The sequence below is a fragment of the Castor canadensis genome, chromosome 6 (genome assembly GCF_047511655.1).
Source record: "Castor canadensis chromosome 6, mCasCan1.hap1v2, whole genome shotgun sequence".
Taxonomy (NCBI): Eukaryota; Metazoa; Chordata; class Mammalia; order Rodentia; family Castoridae; genus Castor; species Castor canadensis.
The window spans coordinates 47323733-47345831 of NC_133391.1; the positions used below are offsets into that span (position 1 = coordinate 47323733).

At 40.1% G+C, this 22099-nt stretch overlaps 1 protein-coding gene across 10 annotated transcripts in view; it reads right to left on the bottom strand.

Annotated features, from left to right (window-relative positions):
• Lrrc8d (leucine rich repeat containing 8 VRAC subunit D) overlaps positions 1–22099 on the bottom strand; it is a 110006-nt gene that overhangs the window by 18566 nt on the left and 69341 nt on the right. For 2 of the 10 annotated variants that reach the window (XM_074076531.1, XM_074076532.1), the window contains exon 3: positions 3734–3837. The exons of 7 other annotated variants lie outside the window; for them this stretch is intronic. The gene's annotated coding sequence lies outside the window, so the exon portion shown is untranslated. Of the gene's footprint in view, positions 1–3733; positions 3838–5911; positions 20455–22099 lie in introns of those variants that run through there. One more of the 10 variants, XM_074076534.1, reaches the window with a different exon arrangement.

Here is a 22099-nt window from a genome sequence, read left to right on the forward strand (position 1 = left end):
ATTCTTATTACCCTAAATACTCTGAAAAAGATGGGGTAAGGACCCCTGTCACATTCTGCCCAGAATTATTTAGTGTAAACACTATTAACACCCCAAATGATAGTAAAGTATGTCAAGAAAACTATGATAACTAAGACTAGAAATACGCAACAAAGGTAAACAGAACTGGGTGCACCATTAGGTGTGTGCCCATAATCTTAGCTGCTTAAAGGGTCAAGGGACGAGGATCAAAAGTTTGAGACCAGCCAGGGAAATTTAGGGACAGCCTGTCTCAAAAAGTGGTAGAGCAGTTGCCTAGCATGTGTGAGGTCCTGGGTTCAATTACCAGTACAAAAAACCCAAAACAAAACAACCCCTCCCACTAAGCCCCCAATTCACTATAGAAACTGGAAAATTTCTGACAGTGACAAATGTTAAGGTAAGATAACAGGATAAGATAAAAACAAGAACTCTTCTAAGAAAATCAGGTATTACTGTCACCCACCTGTTCTAGAAATATCTGATGCCATAGTAAGGCTGCTGCACAAACTCAAGTCTAGATTTTTTTAGGCACTGAACCTACAGAAATAGCTATCTTAGATATCTCACAGTGACAGTCCATTCCATATGGTTGATGTCTCAGGATAGCCTTTACTGGTTTATGAATGGGGACTGACCTGTAACCATGATAATATATTACATCTAATTATTTTCTAATAAAAGTTTGAATAAAAAGGATAAAATAAACATAAACCATCAACATAGGATTTCCCACATACATATGTATTTCCTACAAATGTAGAAAGTGACAGCATTTGTATTACACAAAGTAAGAAACAGCTGACGGATTTGTATTCTGGCAAGCAGGTATTCATTCTGCACTAGTGTGCCAGGGAACACTGGCCAAGGAATTAACTCAAATTATACAACATACTGATATTCACATCTGAGAGTAAAGAACACATGACAGCAAGGAATGAATGTAATTCTTCCACTTAAAACAAGGATAGCTTTGAATACGGTGATAAAATGACACAAAAATTGGGCTAGGGATGTAGCTCAGTGGTTGAGTATTTGCCAACATGTACAAGGCCCTGGGTTCAATCCCTCCCACTTCTCTACTCCCCAAAAAAGGACACCAAAAGTTACACTTAATGTACAATTATGAGTGATAAGACAGACATGAAATGTACAGGGAAAGTCCATGCTACAAAGTCTGTACACATGCTCATGCACCTGGCACCACCAATTTTCATTTAAAATAAAAAGCATTGGTTGCGGATAAGAGCTATAAAACTACTTTTCTGTCCTTAACTCAGTATGACACACTTTTTTTTGGAGGGAAAAGGCAAAAAAGTAATAGGTAATTAATTTTATTACCTACATGTAGCAGCTGCTGAAACTTTCAGGGTAGGTTCAGATGAATTTGAAAAAAGAAAGGGAAAAAAACCCCACAAAAAACTCTTTTCTTCTCAGGTTGACTTTTTAATCAAAATAGTTCTTCATTCTTGTGAATAAAGATCACTAAGTGGGGTTGGGAAAGTAGCTCAGTGGTATATCACTTGCCTAGGATGCACAAGGCCCTGGGTTCAACCCCCAGCATTGCAAAAAAAAAAAAAAGAATAAAAGCCACTAACGACACCCCCCCTCCAAAGAAACCATTCTCTTTCTCTGTTTTTTGGTAACAGGCCGTGCCACCATCAACACCCAGTTTAGCTGTGTACATTGGTGACTGTCTAGAGATAATATTCCCCAGTCTCTTTTGCAATGAAATATGACTATGCAGTGAAGCTGGAGCAAAAAGGATGTGAGAAGTTCAAATTCAACTTCCTGGTAACCTCTAGAAAGACAAGGCTACTTGATTTGGCCTTTCTTTTCCCTTTGTCCTGCTGGCTGGAAACAGGGAGAGGTATGATCTTAGAAACTGTGAAGTGTAGCAGAACTTGGCTGCTCACATCTGCCCTGTTCTGTGCAAAGGAAACATCTAACCTATTTAAACGATTCCATTAGAAGTTTCTTTGTTATAGTAGTTTAGGTACTATCATAATGAATAAACTCTCTGGCTATTAAGAAAGTACTTCTTAAGTAAAAACATCTACAAATAGAAAAATTGGAGTAGACTTACTTTATAGTTAACCCTTATCTATAATGCAACTATTTTTATAAATACTACTGAAGGACTTAAAGTGGAAGATGTAAGTGTTTTATAGTAATAAATAATATATTATAATTTGTTATTATCATAGCAAATTAGTATAAAATCATACTAAAATAACAACAATAAATTATATGAAAATAACTATAGCAAAGTTAACAGGGTAAAAGCTGTGAGAGTTAAAATGCTCAGGACAATTGAGATGATTTAATTTTAATTGAGGCTCTCATTAATGAATGTTTTATTCCAACAGTTTAAATTAAAGGGAAGGAGAGGATCTGGAGTTTTATAGGACCTGGAGTTTTATAGAGACAGGTAAACAGGGGGTCATCTGAATCTCATGGAGTCAGGAAGAAGAAAGAAACTGGTCTCTCTCAGAACATTCAAGGACAAACCTTTGTGGTTTCCACGACCACAAAATGATGGGGAGTTTCTGGAAAACTAAATGGTATATTTTCCAGGAGCAGAACTTAGGGAAAATTTGACATTGACAGATCAAAATTAGAAAGGGGCATAAGGAACCCTTGAAAGGTTTTAACGAGATGGGCAATGGGATGAGTACACTGTGGAAGGAAGTCTTCCCAGAGCGTGTAAGTGGGACAGGAGAGAGAAAAATACTGGAGACTTGGCAGTGAATGAGAAAGGTACTCTCTAGTCAAGAGGATTTCTAGATACATTCAATTTTTTCAGTTTGGATGGCTAGGATTAGTATAATAGACCTAAGTAGCTGACCCGAATCTCAGGAAAAGGAACTGGGATAGAATTAGATTTCTGAACTAATCAGAGTATAAAACATGAGATCAACCCAGGAGAGAAAAAAGCGGAAGGTAGAATCCTGAGGATCACTAACACTTACGAAACAGGCAGAAGAAAAGGACTTAGTAAAGGAAGGAAGAAGGAAAGGCCAGAGAAGAAGGAAAGCAGGAGACAGCTGACCTGGAAGCCAGAGCAGGGAAAGCCTTCAGGAAGACAGTGGTAAGCAGCATGTGTAACATAGCTACCAGGGATGTCAGGAGTACAAGTAACTGCTCAATCTGGTAGTGAAGAGCCACTTGAGGCCTGCAGAGCACTTTCACAGAAGTCTGGTGCTGGTGGCCAAGAACCAAGTGAGAAAGACAATACTCACTTCTCAAAACTTGCTGGGGAGAAAAACAAAGGGTGGGACAATAGCAAGAGAGAAGTGAAGACAGATGGAGGGATGGAAAGGAGTAGGGAGATAGAAGTTGTAAATAGCTGGGTAAGAAGGTACAGAGATGTTTTCCTTATTTTGAACATAAAATCAAATCACAAACTCTAAACACATTTCTAGTAGGAATTATAATTCAAACACGAAGAATTTAATCTTTACGACGGTCTAAAGATTAAGGAATTCCGATTCCTAGGAAAATGCTTAAACACATTTTGGATATACAGTGTTTGCTTTTCCCTTCAGTATGTTGGTAAACATTAACTTTGCTAACCACCACCTTACTCATCCTGTCATACAACCTTAAAGGGTGCTTTTTTGGAAAGTCAAAGTAAAAAAGGTGCCTTGCAAGATGAATCCACAATCCCTGTAACTTATTCCCCTCCAAAAAAGAACCCCCACCCACCACATACCTCATGCCCATATGGTTGAATAGTTCTGTGTATGTTCAGTAGTGAAAGTGTCAAACTCCTTGGGAAGGCTGAACATTCAAAGAATTCAACTCAGTCAGATCACACTGAAAAGAAGAAATATTTATTAGTCCTAAGGAGAGTGTCAGTGACCTAAGCAGCTTAATTTACTTCTTATTTCCTTGGCCATAGTATGGAGGGGGAAAAGAGGAGGCAAGGAGGGGATGTGTTGTGTGCTGTTGGTGTCTTCACACAGTAATCCTAAACTATGCTACCATTCAACATTGAAAGTATGCTGGAAGAGAAGAAAGGTATCCCTATTGGGGAGCCAAGTACTCACATCCTTGAGTTCATCAAACTGGCATATCTACCCTGGGCAGTAGGATTATGTTTTTAGTTTTACTGAGAGGAAATTCAGATGTAGAAAGTTTGAATAACTAAGATCACATGGTTAAAATATGATGGGAGCAGGACTCAAACCCCAATCATCAAACCCTGACAAGACCTTAGCCGTTCCCTTCAGTTTGTCTTATGTTAAAAATTAGCTCAAATTACTTTCCAAAATTTCGTAACTCATTAGAAGGAACCTTTATTTGAAGGAGACAACTTGCTAGTGTTTAAAGGCTACCTCAGGACACCAGGAGCAAAGTCTAAAAAAAATGAAACCATTATAACCTTAATTACTGCTAAATGACAATGTCACCTAGTGTCTTTATCATCACCTCTGCTTTTAAAGAGCACTTTCACATGATTCAAATGAATTTGATCCTTATAAATAGCTAAGAGATAAAGAAATAATGTCAACTTCATTTTATAGCAAAGAAACTGTTGCAACAGGGAGATGGCAGAACAGAGATTACAACTGGAGAGCCCTAGCTCACCAAGCATACTAGAATGGGCTCCATCTAGTGTCACAGTCTCCAATTTTTACTAATCTTCAAAATGGGTTGTTAAACTCAGAGCAAATATCCAGCATAAGCTCTTCTTTAAACTTAGCTTAGGAAGATTTCCTTTTAATACTGAGTTCACTTAATAGTGACTGCAATTCTTAAAGAGTAAATACTTAATCGAGCCAGTATGTAAGTGCAAAGAACGTACTGATTGTCCCTGTGAACAAAGTAGTACTTTCACTATGATTTGTGATTTTTATAAAGGAGGAGCTAGGGGGCCTAAACCAGAGCTAAGAATTCTAGGGAAGGGGATTTGGTATATTTTCTATATTCTTGTAATTCTACTTTGCCAGGTAGCACTACTTTTCCTTTAGTGCTTCTAAAAGATGCCTCATTGGACATGTTCTGTCTCATAAATCGGGAAATGGATGTATTATTAGAGAAAAATTTTCTATTACTTTTAGTTTCAGAGTCATCAGTTACACAATCAAACCCCGCAGGTTGTACCCCCGTAATCTATGCCAATGGCAATGGCTACTTCTGGTAAACAATGGCTTGTGAGGAGGTAGTGTTTCCTAAATGACTCAGATCTCTATTCACTAACGTCACAAGCAGATGAAAAAGCAGACCTGAATTGCACAAGTGTAGCCTAAGAGATAGCAAGACCAAAAACATAAATTATAGGGCCTCCTAAATCAGGACTGTCATCGACCTCATAGAACTTCCTGCCCAGTCAAATCTACCTTGATTGGTTTTCATTCTGTTGTTGCTGAAAAACATAAAGAGAGTGACCTAAACCCATCCCAGGCAGCATCACGGGAATCTCTCTCACACATGCATACCCTTTAAAAGCTGCAGGGAGTCCATCCAGTTTTTGAGGAAATACTAACAAGGAACAGGTTGAGGGTATTTTCCACTGGTTTAAAAATAAAGCATTCTATTCCTTAAAAAAAAAAATAAATTTCCAAATTATAGGAACAGGAAGCAGCAGCTGGATTTATCAGCCTTCATTTCCTCTCAGAGTCAGAGTAAGAAACTCCCCATTGAGACAAAAGCAACACAGAGGTCAGCCCCTCCTGTGCAGAACTACACAACACACACAGCTGTGGCCACTTACAACAGCAGATGCTGGCTGCCACTTCAACATCAAACTGTTCACTTCATCTCTCAGAGCTTTCAGTGTCCATGCCAGTTTCGATAAAATAAAAGATCTGACCACCATCAAAATACATATGATTGGTCCAAAAGGAGCCTGGCTCTTATCTCTCACAAAGGATCTTCTGGGGCTTACTCTGAAGGCTTCAGGAACCCTGAAGATCAGAAGACCATGATGCATCGCAAAGGACTCTGCAGTCCTGTTCTGGTGGCCATGCTGGGAAGAAGCTGAGAAGAGCTGGGTGGGTTCCAGTTTTCTTTCAGTCACTTGTGATCACAGCTGAAGTAATTAATCTCATTCAACCTCAGTTCTCTCATCTGTGATATGGCAATGAGATCACCTACTTCACTGAGGGGTAATAAAAAGTTAATGAATGAGATGGTGACTGTGACATAGTTTGTAAGTCACAAGGAAATAGCAATTTATGCACTTAGATAAGTGGCTTTCCAGTCCCAAAATTTAACAAATATTATCATTTTATTTGAGTCTGAAAATGATACAGAATGGGTGGCAATGACAGTATCATTTGTTGTCACCATCATCATCACTGTGCAAGTGCTCAGATTATTTGAAACATTTCTGGCTGCGTGTGAGTGATAATGTAGGAGACAGGGAATTATGAAAGCCACTCACATTCCTGCTGCTCTGGGCAAGTCCCTTTACCTCTCGGGCAGCATGATTCATCTACTTGTCACCAGGCTGGAGGCCAGACAAAAATAAATTAGACCTGGTTCCAGCTCTTGAAGAATTCACATGGAGACAAGGGTGGGAGGTGGAAAGAAGTGACATATAAACAGATTAATTACAAAACAGCACTTACTTAAAATACGGAATCTGAACAAAATGCTGTGGGATCACAGAGCAGGAAATGACTAACTTTGTCCAGGGACTCATGGAAGAATTCCTCTAATTTGTAAACTGGGGAAAGAAGGAAATCAAGACTACAAAGTAAGTCATCAATGCTGGTTCTATAGTTAAAACTCTGAGAAAATTAGGCATAGAAAGATTGTCAGCAATCTCAACACACAGAACAATTCCTCTTATTTATCTCCTCATAGGCAACAAATATATCATACAAAAGAATGTAGATATTTTAAGCACTAGAAAACTGTGTTACAAAATTCTAAAAAATAACATTTTTTCACATTAACAGTCAAGTACATTATCATACTCCTAAGTCTGTAGAAGTCTAGAAGCTGGGTCTATATCTGACCTTGTAGTAACTGAGACTGAATCCTATAGCCAGACTGCATGGGTTCAGATTTTGACTCTGTAGTCACTAGTGGTGTGTACTTGGGCAATGTACTAGAATCTCTTTGTGTTCTGGTTTCCTCACTTACAAAATGGTGCTGGTGCTGGTGGTAATGACAGTAGTGGTCACTTGCCTTTATAGGGCTGACATGAGGACTAAGTGAGCTAATACACAGAAGCTTATAGAACACTTCCTGGCACAAAATAAAGTTGGCTGCTATTGTAAATTGCAAAAGTGTAATAATTGGTATTGTTCTGCTTGCTATTCAAAAAACACTGTTACAGTTGAAAGCTTCACATTGGGTTCTAATCCAAGTTTCATTTTTTAGAAATTTATAGAAGGTTCAGTTAGTCAATGATGAAATGTAGGGTGCCTGCTTCAGAAATATAGTTAGGCAGAATTACAAGGAATGTAACACAAGTATGATCTTAAAAACTTATTTCCAGTGGCAAATATGAAGTTAGCATACCAATACAGGTTTAAGTTGATGGAATCAGAAACTGTTGTATTTTATAAAATGATATTCCTTTGAAGTGATCATATCAGAGTTCTGCATGATATTATGGAAATTACAGAAAAGCAAAAACAAAGAAGGATGTCCATATTCTCATGAAATTCCTTTTCCTCACTGTTTTAGTATTATTTTTTAAAAAGTTTATAGTACTTGAAAATTGTAAGGATTCAATGTGACATTAAAGATACAAATTTGTCCACCTATTAGGCAATGACAATACCAAAGCTATTTTCACTTTTTCTTATTGCAATCACACAGATTTTAGAAAATTATTTGGGCTGTTAACAGTATTTTATAATTATTTCATAGTAACTGTCAGATGAAATGGGTCATATTCAGATAAAATTAAACTTCTGCAAATCAAACTGGATGTTTTAATTGACAGCACTTGCAAACTCAAAAGATTCTCCATTCAGTATTTAATACATTAAACACCATTCAGCCACTGGCTTTAATCCAGCACCAATACTTTCTGACTCTTGGGGCCTGTGGTTTTTATCTTAGTCAATAATGCTTAGGTTCAGGCCTCAAAATTAATCACTACACCTGCTGCTGTGAAAATGCTTACCAGAAACCCAAAAGAGCAAAGAGCAAGGGAGGATATTTATCACACCCTTATTACTCTCTGCAAAGAAGGTGATTTTTTTTCTCATTACAAAATAGGTTTGCTTTGTGACTCTTCTTAATGCTTTAAAACATACCCATAGGAAATGAAGCAAAATAACTGAAGCTGTAATTTACTAAGATTCAAGTACATCCTGGGCACACTGGCAGAGGGATTTTATAAGGCCATTTCATTCAGTTGGTTGAATTTACTTCTTGAACTGGATCATTTCCCCCATTTTTCTGGAGAAATGTCTTCATAAAGTTACAAGGCTAAAAGTAATAGTCAAGGAAGCAAAATTAAATAAATAAATGAGAGAGAGAGAGAGAATGAATGAGAGTGAGAATATGAATTTTTTTTTTTTTTTGCAGTACTGGGGATTGAACCTGGGCTACATAGCAAGACCCTGTCTCAAAAAATTAAATTTATAAATGTTTGGTGGACTTATGGTCAAAAATTTTAGAACACATAGGTACAGACCTTTCAGGCATCTGCATATGGTAAAAAGGACACATTCACTCTCATTTAAACAATCTTTATAATCAGAAAAAATTAAAAAGAAATAGCAGTGAGAATGTAACATTTTATAGAATAGATTCAAATAATTCAATGGGTAACAGGATTTGTTCTCAGGAAACAGGTAAGATTCCTTCATTCTTTCTTTCATGTGCTTAATTAAGTTGTGTGATGGTCTAGTACATCTGGTACAATAATTTATAGTTCCTAGACTTCTTAGGGGCCACAAATTATTACAATTAACAGGTTTTCAGATGTTCCTGCCTTCATAATAAAATATTAAAAAACAGCGCAGGTAGTCCACGCGCAGGACAGTTGTTACTTAGGCCTCTACAAAAGAAAATTTAACAGCTCATGCTTCTAAGGCAGCTTTATGATTAAGTTAACTATACGCACTAGGCTGTATCATGAGAAACCATACTCAAAGTTGATTCCACTTCCCCCAAACAATTATTTTTATGGGAAGGACACACAGGTGGCACAAGCCCTGATTCCAGTAGAAACAGGAGAGCTCTGGCAGAGCTCCAGCTCCGACTCTCATTAGCTGCTGGACCCAGTAAGGACAACTAACATCTCTGGATCTCAGGTTCCTTCTGTGTAAAAAGAGAAGGCTGTGTGAGATTGTGTGTCAGGCCCCGTTCTGACCTAAAATTCTAAGATTTAGTTCATATTTAAAACCCAAACTGAAATGTGTCCTTCCACCTCCCTTCCCTCCAAGGCAGAGTTAGCTGGGCCTCTGAGTTTCCTAACTACTTATTCACAGTTCACTAGGGTAATCATTACTTCTAAGTAATTACATCTTAATGATAGAAGTAATTATTGTTTACCCAATAGACCACATGTCATTTCAGAGGAGAGACTATGTCCTATTCATCTTTGTATTGTCACCTAACAGATTCTAGATACCTGGTACACAAAAGACATGCTACAAACAAACGTTTGTAGAATAAACTCTTCGAATCACACTATCAAGCATTCATTTGGTATTTCCCTTTATTTAGGCCCCTGGCTATATTCTAAAGATATACCAGCATTCTCATCCAAAAAGAATTTGCAATTAAGAAATAAGGCAATCGTGTGTGATGATGAATAATAATAATATAAGTTACACGTTTAGTATATCTTAAGCAGCAAGTGCAAGTGGGTAATACATTTAAGGAAAAATGTGCTCTTGCTGCTTTAAGATCGTCAAGATCCTTAGGTGCTTTGACATTTTGTGATTCACCTTGTAGAGAGTTTTAATAGGTTTTCCTCCTCCATTACTCCCGTATATTATGGGCATGAATTGGGTAGTGCTTATTTTCACCAACCCAGCTTTTCAGAAGAAAAAGTTATCTCAACTGGGTAGTCTGATTCAGGGCTGGAAAAGATGAAAACACTTGAAGGGAGGGCAAAGGAAAAAAGTTTAGGGAAGGTTAACAAAAAATTTTAATGAGGTAGTGTAAGTTACGAGTGAGGTTACCTAAGGTCAGGGGAGAAAAGGAAAGAAGAAGTGCCTTTTGGCTTGAAAAGTGGTTAGCTTTCAAGTTCCAAGACAAAATTTCATGTAGTACTTGTCTGTTCTTCAGTTCATCTTTCTTCTTGTTCATGCACAGCCCTGGTAATTAGGAACAAAGGGAATGCAGCCTGCAACTCAGGTGTAAGGCACAGTGGAAGGATAGGACTCCCAGCACTTGGAAGATGGATGGGAAGCCCTTTGGAACCCTTTGTGACAAATCACAATAGCCTCCCTGCATGAAAAACACTGACAGGTTGTTTGGAGGAGCTTGGGTAACCCACTGGTGTTTCTTATAATAACTGAATTACAATGAGCTGGGATGCAAATTGCAAACTCAGAGCTGGGCTTCTTCCTGAGTTCTCACAGATGCGCAGAAAGGAGCTGCTGACAGGCTGGAATGCAATGGGCAGGAAAACCAAACTAAATACGGTCTGGGAGGCTGTGCCAGCAAGGCTGAGCCCAGGTGACTCAGCGGGTTAGAGCTGTGACGCTTAGCTTGTGAGTCTTATTGCAATTCCTGCCAGTGCCTCCTACAAATGCCTACTCAGGGACTGGTCGCAGTGAGCCCATCTGAGAACAACAGAGTGGTCAACACAACTTGGCACAACACTTAGACAGGTTTTTCTCAAGGTCAGCCATAGTTCTGAGTGACACCAGCTCCAAAAGTTTGGCTGAGAACCAACAAAAGGACAGGCCCCACAAGTGAGTAGACACCTGGCCAATCATGATCTACCCTAAATTAGGAAGGGTAGAAAGGGCAGGGTGGGCTGAGTCTGTAGGGTTTTGTTGGATCCGAGTCAACTTCCACAGCTAAGTGATCAGTAACTGTAATAAACTTCGTTCTGTGGTGATGGTGGCTCCACTTCATCCTGTTCCTCAGATGAGATGAGGTGGCTTCTGTTGATATTTTCTGTTGATACTCTGCATATAGTCTACTCTGCTCATATTTCAGGTAAAATTCACCTTTGGGCTGTGTTATGTTCAGCACCAGATGTCTGGCACACAGATCTGTCTAGTGCCTTATGAAGAGGAATCATTCCTCTCATTTTTTAGTCAAGTAAGGATTAATTTTTAAAGGTGCTTTTAAAAGAAGCTTCAAGGCTGGTGGAGTGGCTTAGTGGTAGAGTGCCTGCCTAGCAAGTGTAAGACCCTGAGTTCAGCCCTGAGTGCCATAAATACATAAACAAACCAAAAATAAAAGAAGCTTCAGAGGTAGGAAAGGGACCAGAAATGAAAAACCACAGGTCCAGGGCTGCAACAGCAGGGGATGAGGAGGCACAACAGAACATGTGTCCCCTCTCTGCCTAGCCTGAGCTAAGGGCAAGAAAGGGCATACAGCACTCAGTTACAGCTGCAGAGATGCCTTGTCTTCAGTCCCCCTCTAGGGACCTGATAAGCAAGGAACAGGTCTCCCTCCCTTTGAAGACCCCAGGGCAGGTGACGAGGTGAGAGGTCACTTACTCACTCTCTCATGTTCCATCACAATCTCTCTCTCTCTGCCTCTTCACTAATTCCTCCCCCTTCCTTTCTCCTCTTTGAGGTCTGCCTGCCTGCAGAGGTGATGAATTCTGGACTTCTTTTCTGTGTGGTTGATAGCTTTTCCCTGATGGCCGCCAGCTGCTTTTGTCCTGCTGCACCAGGGAAAGGGTGGGGAAGTCTTTCTAATTCAGGGGTGAAATTTCAGGAGGCCCACCCGGCTATAGACCCAAACCCATATTCTCCAAAAACTATTATTATTATAAAGACAGCATTTAGCTATCTTATCAGACTTATTCCTTTGTCTTTCTAGCTAGTTTATGAATTTGGCACAAAAGGGGCTCCCAATGGCCCCTCAAAATTCTAGAGTAGTTAGGAGTCCTTGCTTTGTGTGTGTGTGTGTATATATATATATATGCGCAAAATATGGTGAAAAAATAACTAAAAAAAATTGCTTGGTCTTACTTATTCATAAGTGGATACTTGATCATATCCTATCCAAACAATTCTTGGGAATGTAGTCCAAAAATATCCCAGAAATTTCTGAGTAAATTCTGAGGGAAATAATACAAAATATATTCAAAACAGAAACAGCCCTGTTACAAATATCACTGATGACTTAGTCATGAAAATAGGTTTTTGATCCCTGCAGACCACTGATCCATGGAGTTTCTCCTAGGTATTTTATATGCCAAATGACAGGGGGAAATGTAAGCTCTCTTTTATGAGAGCTGAAATAAAACCTGAAGGGCACCCGTGACATTCTTCACAAGGTCTTCGTCATTTTCCCAACCACTTTAAGCTACCATTCCTTCATAAAAGGGTTTTGTTTAAATCCTTCAGAATGAGATGTTTCCATGTAAAAATCTGTGCAGCCAGCCATCTGCCTGCAAGTGAAGTAGCCAGTTGTGGTGGAACCGTAGTAAGGCTAGCCAACATCATCCACAGTGACTTCAACATGTGTCATCATTTTAATTCATTTCCACAACTGCACAATAACCTGTGAAATTAGTGCTAAGGGAGAAAACTGGGTTAAAGAAGCTTAACTCCTTACCCACAAAATTACTCAGCCAATTAACTAAAGTGGTCCTGAAACTCAAACCCAGGTGTTCTGACAATAAAACCTGCGTGCTTTGTCTTGATTCTGGAATGAGGAAGCTAAGGTGTCACATTTTTCCTTGCAGTTTTACTGTGTCCAGTCCTCAGACCTGGCACTGCAGGTTGGCAGATACAGCCTAGGTAGAACATGCCAGCAAGAGCCAAATGAAACTTTCTGGAGCAGGCAGAAAAGCTAGTTAATTCATGGAGTTCAGATCCTTCCAACTCTTCTGTGTTCTGGCACAGTCCTTTTAAGTAAGAAAAGTGAGTGAAGTCCTTTCATTCCCCTGGTCTGACCCAAAAAGGCACAGCCCAGGAAACCTGAGCAGTGGGCAGCTGATGGCTCTAAACAGTTTCACATCTGTTCAACTACAAGTCCCATCGACTCAAAAAAGAACCTGAATAGCCCCAACTTTCTTGAATTCACCAGTGGTCACATGGTCAACTTAGAGCTGCCATGAAAACCACAGCTGAGCCTTGAAGGAGCCAAGCTAAAGGTGAAATGGTTTTGACAGCAGTACTGGAGACCAGGGAGGGAAAGCCCTCCAGAATGCTTACAAGGTATCTCTACTATAAGCTTTTCATCCTGCTTATAGTACCCACTTTTGTACTCAGGGCCTCATGCCTGCTAAGCAGTTCTACCATTTAACCTACATCTCTGGCCCTGTTTGCTTATTTTATTTTTCAGGTAGAGTCTTGCTTTTTCCCTGGGACCACCACAATCCTCCTCCTATTTATGACCCCCCAGCAGCTGGAACCACACGGCATGGGCTTTGTTTGTTACTAACTTTTTTGCCCAAGCTGACCTTGATCTGCAATCCTCATTTCCACCTCCTGAATAGCTGGGATTGCAGGCATGAGCCACCACCCTGGACTCCACTTTCATTCTTTAGGCCCCACCTTCTCTGGCTTGTCCTTGGAGTCACAACAACAAGCTTGGATCCTGAATGAGGGATGCTGGTTGTGGTCTCAGGCCAAACTAGGAATTCAATGATGATAATTATGAAGGTCAAAAACAATGAGTAAAAGGAGCCTCCCCCCAAGCTACTACAATCATTAAATAAAATGATATATGGATACTATATTCCACAGTTAAGAGAAGTTTAAAAGTATACTTAATTTGGAAGAAATCAATTCAGTCAGAGCTGGCTGTCAATTTTTGGGATCAACTTGAGACACTCAATTAGTTTACAAAAGTCCATTCAAGGGAGATTATTTCTTATAATTCACAGTTATTACTACAGTTATGAACATAAGCAAACACCCCCAAAAGTGAGTGTGGAAAAGCAGCAGAAGAAGTAATGTTTAACTTCCGGATGGAAACCCTCCTTACACCAATCAACTGTATTGGAATTCTGAAAAGACAGTCCAGTGTATGTATCTGTACTTGCTTGTAGAGTAGGAAGATCAAATGTCTAATCCCCCTTTCTGCTAATCCTGCCATTTCTCTCGGCAGAGAGAATAGTGTCACCTGAGTAAAAACGACACATGGCAATGCAATACCCTGAATCTCACTGAAAAGGCATCCATAACAGGCAACTTTTATTTGTGATCAAATACTGGGTAAAAAGTAATGAAGAAAGCCAGGTGCAGTGGTGCATGCCTGTAACCTCAGCTACTCTGGAGGCTGAAGCAGAAGGATAGTGAGTTTGAGGCCAGCCTGGGAAACACAGTGAGACCCCATCCCAAAGAAAAACAAAAGTGATGAGGAGAACTGAAAAGATGATATTATGGGGAAAAGATATTCACTAATATATTCAGGGAAAGCAGTTTGTGAAATCTCTGGTTGACAATCTGAACAATTTCCATCATGATGGAAAGGAAACGAGTTCTTCTTCTAATCAAATAAAGGATGCTACTACTTTCGCCATGCTGGGTTCCAGGTGCTCACCATATCACCTTTACCTCCTTTTCTTTGAACTCACAGTGTAGTCGGAAGAGGAGGCTCAGGAATCATACTGCTTAGAGTAAGATTCTTGGATCTGAACTTTATTAGCTGTGTGGCTTCAGGTGGGCTTCTCTGTCCCCCCCTTTCCTTAGCAACAAAAGGGAGACCACAGCTCTCACTTGCGTGGTTGTAGTGAAGATTGAGTAAGTCCATACAAAAACACATGTAGCTCAGGGTCTTGCATCTACTAAGCACTCAGTACATTTAACTTTACAATAACAACATGGGTCAAGTAGGCTATGAAAATAGGAACTGGGGGTTACTCAGGACCAATGGGAAAGCTCAAGGTTCCCCTAGGCAACCACACAGACAGCCTCAGGGGCCTCATTTTGGTTATTCTCAGGGGCTACAGCAGCTTATCAAAGGGGAAAGGTTCCCAGGACCAAAACCAGGGCATGAGAGATAGGGAGACAATAGAGGATGCCGAGTCTGGGAGGAGCTGGTTTGGAACAGGTAGTAGTAGCCAATAGTCCAGTCAGGGGATTCAGAGCCTGGAAACAAAGCAACAGATCATTCAGGTCCATACATACGTAAGATTCTGGACCACCTTCCCCTCAGGGCCCTTCTGCAATAGCATCTTCCAAAGGCTGCTGTGCCTCCCATAGCACACCTCTGAACGCTTTGGTGCCACTTTGGTCGTAATTGTCATGGAGAAAACTTAGGTCTTAACTCATTTATAAACTCACTTGTCACCTCTCTCCCTGGTCTGCCTCTGCTTCTGCCCCAGCATGGAGATGCTTAGCAGAAAAATAACAATAAAAGTGAAGACCTGAGTGAGTGACTGAGTGGTGAGTGAGGCATGCACTAGAGATGCATGTGCCCATTCTGGCTTGTCTCTGCCTCTGCGAGGCTTTGATGTAAAGGCTGAGTCTGAGATGTTTAGAGGGAGGAAGAAGATGAAGCTGTCAAAGGTCCCAAGTGCTGAAAAGATTAGAGTGTGTCTCTAAACTGAAATTAAATGAAAATGATAAACCATGAAATAAGTAGAAGTTCAGCAAAGGCATGCTTTTCCCATGATGACTGCTTTGGTATTTTGCAGTGAATATCAAATTGCTTTTAAAAACACTTTCTAGTGGTAGTTCTGCTCTCAGGGTGCCAGAAACATGTTTATCTAATCTGGTAATTGAACCATGCCTGGCAGCAAGGATTTCCTCCAGATCCACAGAGGTAAGCATGAAAGAACAGGGGCAGGTCAGGTGGGAAGGAAAGCAGAAATGAAAGGGTGGGTAGCAGTGAGTACAGCTAGGACCAGCAGTGATGCAGTTACAGTAAGATTAGCAACTTTGATTCCTGTCAGCCTAAATGTACAGAACTTCAGAAATGATCTGAACCCAGTCTGCTTTTACAGGACAGAAACCATAGCCCATCAATAACAACTGACTCATGGCCCAGGTGGCAGTTAGAAGAAAGGCAGGAACTGAAACCCGGCTCCCTGGTTGCCTCTTTAATGCTCTTTACACTTACAGGCATGAGGAATCAGAGCTCAGTCACGAGTGGTTGGAGAGAACAGGCCGAGTTACCATAGTTTTTGAGAAAGCCATATGGCCTTTAGACTGCTGCTTTGCTGGGCTAGAAATATATGGACACTGTCTGTTTTTCAGTCCAGAGGAAGTCTGGTAGGCACCTGGATACTTGAGACACAATGTTTCCTGTCCCCTTCTGCCTCACCTTGCCATGGCAGAAGAACTGAACTTACCACTGGACACCTGGCTTTGTGATTCTTGATTTTTAAGATTGTGCAACCTTGAAGGAAACAGGGCGAGGTAAGACACACACCAACCAAGGCACTTGTATCAAGGACAGTCTTGAAAGGATGCTGCTGTAATTTTGCCGGTTAGAAAATTGGGGCAGACACAAAACATTACCACAGGGCTCAACAGAAGCCCTAGTTCAGTATTCTGTATGGTTTGTGGACCAGCTCTTCAGCTGAACTGCAATTTGGACCTCCTGAGGTGAAGGCGTTCATGGTAAAACCCTCCTCCATCCTCTGAGAGATACTCTCTATTAAGTACCACTATGTTTCAAATGTTAAACATATATTAAATCTGATCTGGACAAAGGGTGATTTTTAACCATGGGTTTTGATGATGTATGTAAATCATTCAACCTTATTCCTTTTCCACATCTCAAAACACCTACACAGAATCAGGCAAACAAGACCAATGACTGACAAAACAAGAAAACAAACAAAAACAAGACCCTATAGCTGTTTTAACCTACATTTATTGCCTGCTTCATCGTTTGAATTCTCTCCAATGTACCATCCTACCTAATAAAAACTCACTTCTCCAGAGGGAAAGAATTGCAAATGAACAAACAAGCACCCCCCCCAAAACAAAACAAAAGGAAATCACTAGCATTAATTTCACAATGCCTCTCTTCCAGGTTCTCCCGTCTTCGCCATTGGTGTCTGCGGGAAGCATTCCCCAAAATCTCAATGCCAGGAACTCTGTCCTAATTCTTCCTTGATGCTCACACAGTACCCTGTGCATTTCTGCTCTTCCACATTTTCTTTTACAAATACCTGGTTTTGAGTCTCTTTCAATACTGCAGTGCAATAAATACATAGCATAAGGCATCATGCATTGTTTATTGGTCTCTAGGTGTGACGCTGTAAGGCAGAAATTGTTGGTTTCAATTTATAAAGAAACTGAGGCTCACACAGGTATGACAGAATCCCCAAAGGTCATCAGTTCTGACACCTCTGGTTCCTAGGCTGGATTTTTATGGATGACATTATAACCAGTTAAGTATACAAGGTGCACATCAAGACAAGAGAGAAAGCACTGATCCTCCGATGTAGGCATATATGAAATGACCTGGATACATGAAGAACAAACAAACACAACTTTCTAATATGGGTAGAATAATCATTCTGAAAGCAGAAATCTGATCAGCTATGGAGATTGAGTTCACACTAATTCTTTTCTCAAGGATCTTTCAGTCCCAAAGTTCTACAGAAATGTCTGGTAGACAGGAATTAGATGCAAATAAAGTTTATCTGGTTATAAGGTCATGAAACAAACAGCCTCTGGTTAACTGCCAACACTGCCTCAGACATCTTGAAAGAGCTGGACATGGGACAGCTGCAGCAGAAGGAACTTGGATGTGGCTGATTCACCATCAGGACCCAAAGAAGCAAACAGCAGGCAAGGATGGGGTTGGTCTGGGTCTGTGACCTTCCATGACCCTCTAGAGCACATGAGACTCAGCCTAGGAAAGTGTTTTGAGGGCAGCTGCACCCTAGAATAGTATAAAGCAGTCTCTAAAAAGCAGCCACCCTCAGAGGCACTGCTGTAGTTGGCCTAGGTTGTGGCCTGGGCACAGGCCTGTGCCATCCTCACAGGCAGTCAGAAATAAAGGACTGGGCATTTTCAAAGTAGCTCATCTGGATGATGCTACATTAAGACGAGTAACTGAAGCTTCTTCTGAAACTTTTATCAAATGCCCATTGGGGTCTCAGACAATTAAGCAAATGGTAGCCACGTAGCACTCTGCAGGAACTGAAACCCCCAGATTTCAGTGACTTAAAATCAACCTTCATAGAGATGGAAGTAGGATGGTCCTCTATCTGGGAAACCCTCCATCTTCTCTGCACAAATATTTCCAATGACAGGAAACTTGCTACCTTAAAAGGCACTTAGGAATTCTGTGCTTTGAAAAGGTGAATGTTACAGTACACAAATTGTATCTCAGTAAAGCTGTTCATTAAAAGTATTTTGTTTTATTTTGGGAACAGCACTTATCACAAGAAAGTGCTTTGGGATCATTCTGAGAAATTAATCTCCTCATACCTTATACCTGCCAGTCCTAGCTTTGTTACAGGAAATACTGAGATTCAAGTCTAATTCCTCTTCCACTTGACTTTGGATTTACTACCTATGTGACCCACAAACAAATGAGCTCTCTCTGTGCAGTTTAATTCAATCTCTTGATCCACAGGAAGTATACATATTTTCTTTGTAAGATTTGTGAGGACTGGAAAGCACCTAGTATCTGGGACACTACAAGATGTCTGAAGAATAATGCTTACCTTCCTCCCCCTTCTCCGTACTGGTGGAGCACAAACCTTTCCCCCCAAAGTTCTCCCTTCTTTGGCTGAACATCCAGATGTCTAATGATCCACAGATTTTTAAATGACTCCTCATTGGGTTGTGGTTTTCCATTCTTCAATGTCTTATGAGCTGCTTTTGGATTTCATCAATGTTTGCAGGGCCTCACTCCCACAGTTATCAGTGAACATGTTAAATGGTTTTAAAGTTTTAGGAATCCCCAATTTTTCCTCTCGGTATCAATTGTCTATAGGTCTTAAACCATATTCCAAAGTTCAGCCACATTTCAGACATCTTTATTATATAACAACTCAGGATTAAGTAGGAGGACGGGGTGGAGATTCCTTCTGATACCTGCTGTAATAGGAGAGGTGGCCTCTGGCCAATATCAAGACAATGCTGGCCTTTGCTGAACTAGGTAAACACTATGGTATACCTCATCCCATCCCCAACAGACAAAAGTATCTGTGATTCTGGCTTAGCAATATGACAGTCTGGAAATCTAATAAGATTTCTAGAGCTGGCTAAGGCACACAGCCGCAAATCATGGCATACTCAAAGCAAACGATCTCACTAAAAACTCTGCAAAAAGGAAAAAAGGAAAACACATCTTTCTGAATGGATTTTTATGAAAAACGAAATATGTTGCAATAAAGTATCCAGTCCAATTTCTAGTACACAATTGGTGTCCATTAAGTAGTAACAGTAATTCCCAGCACTAGCTTAGTGAAGCAATTTCCCATTCTTAGGAATAGGGTCCAGATCTCCTGCTTAGTTCCTACCATTTCTGTCGGTCAGGGATGATGAAACCTGATCATCATATAGGAGTTCCCCTACTCCTGGGCAGCCCTCACCTATATCAGTCACAAACCCAAGTGTGTGTATCTCATCTCATTTTAGCTCCTGAAGTGCATACAGTCTGCTTGTCCCAGACTTGCATTCTAGATCCTACTCCATCACTAGCTATGTGATCTTGGGCGAGACACACAACACTTTGAATCTTTGCTTCCCCTTCTGTAAGACACAGCAAAGACAACATGATTTTTAAGGTTTCTCCCTAATTCAAAGTTTTATGGCCTTCCTCTTCCCATCTTCTTCCTAGCTATCCTTCACCTCCATCCTTCCTCTACCTTCCTACTTACCTTCAGGGGAGTTCTCTTAAACTGACCTTTTCTCTACATTCTGACTTCTGTCCCAACCTCTGGAAATATAACATTGGCGGCCACTTGAGACATGGATTTTGTGGGTTCATTTGGAAACTTAAAACTCATTGCCATAGTTTGAATCTGAAATGCCCACCAAAGGCCCAGGTGTCAAAAACCTTGGTCACCAGCTTGTGGCACTACTGGAAGGTAGTGGAACCTTCAGGAGGTAGGGCCTAGTAGAGTTAGGTCATTTGATGTGTGCCCTTGAAGGATATATTAGGACCTCAGCCCCTTCTACTCCTCCTCCTGTTTCCTGGCCATCATGAGGTTAACAGGCCTCCAAGCTCTCACCATGATATACTGTGCTGCCACAGAACCAAAGCAACAAGGCCAAGTGGCCATGGACTAAAGCCTCTGAAACTGTAAGCCAAAATAAACTTTCTTCCTTTAAGCTGATTATTTCAGGTACTTTGTACAGCAACTGAAAGCTGGCTAACATACTAATGTAGATGCTGTATCTGCCAGAAAATATACTTGTAAATACCACTGAGATTACATTAAATGTAAATTATTAAACTTATTTTATTGTTTATTTTAAATTTAAATTAAAAAATAAATGTAAATATTAAATTATAATATCCAAAAATGTTTCCAACACTTGCCTATTAGAATACGTAACAGCTACATTGTGTAAAATGTGCAATACACATTTGCTGCTGTATCTTTCTTTTCCTTGTGTTTCTATGGAGAAGTTACCCCATAGCTGAGTAGGATATTTTGGAGTATCAGACTTAAGAGACATTCTGTCCTGAGCCTTATAGATTACACACAGATGTATGTTGCTTTAAGAAAACATGATAAACAAATTTCTAGAGTATGGAAGAATGAGAAGTGATCATTCATTTTCTCAGAGCTCTTTCAAGACATCTAAAAATATATGATTTGTAAAAAGTTCAAGGTCCCAACAACTTTCTAGAAGCTCAATTGCTGCATAAAATGAAATATGTCATACGCAAATAGAAACTTATCAATATCAACTCAGGGCTTTGCACTTGCAAAGGAGGCGCTCTGTCACTCGAGCCACACCTCCTGACCATCTTGGTCTGGTTATTTTGTAGATAGAGTCTCCTGACCAGGCTGGTCTCATACCGAGCTCATTCCAATCTCAGCCTCTCAAGTAGCCAGGATTACAGCTATGAGCCATTGGTGCCCAGCGATACAAACATACTTTTATAATTAAAAATTTTAATTACGTAAGTCAAATCTGTTCACAGGAAAATCAGAAACTAAAAATGGGCAAAAAAGGGGAAAAACAGGTAGTCTTTATGAAAATTTCAAGCCAACGTTGTCACTTAGAAGTTAACATGTACTACATGGGAAAAATTTTATCACATTTACATTTATACAGTTTTTGGAGCTTGTTCAGAGATAGTATAAATTGCCTTTGAAATTAAGCAGATGTATGCGATATAATCACCTAGCTGGGAATTTTCCAAACATTTTGTTTATAATGATGACTTAAAGAAAACATACCAAATCTGCCAGGATTGTAAATACATAGGGATTTCAAAGTCTTTTAAAATAAGAAAAGAAAATTAAATTTAAATACCACTTTATAGACTTCATAATATATTTTATAAAGATAGGAGGATTATCTTTTCTTTTATAGCAAAAGTTCTGCATGTGGTCCAAGCATAACGTTTATGAGAATATGTAAAACAATTTCCCAAACATGTTCACTACAGTATCACACACGATATTACTAATTATCTAGTGCCCCGATCTGCCCTCAGACAAGCAAGTATGGGAGGCAATCAACACTGGTCACTGTGGCCCCTGAAACTGCTCACTCACTGAGGTCTCGCTGGGTGGGGAGAGGGGGAGACTGTCATCTGCAGGCACAATGGGTCCCGGAGCTAACGATGAATGAACACTTGTGGCTGGGAATACAGTTTTCTCCTCTTTTATGATATAGCTCTTTCTGAACTTGACAGAACCTCTCACCCCATGTAAGTCAACACCTTTCCTCATCTATAAGATACAGTACCCTTGTATCCTGAGCAAAGAGACAACTGTTGGAGCGATTAGTTATATTACCTTTATGAATATACTTATGCCTCTCACATCCAAATAGTACTAAATATACATTATTTTTCTACAATTCTGTTCACTTAATATTGTGCTTGTAATGTGCAGGAGCTTTATCTTCTTGATTGTCAA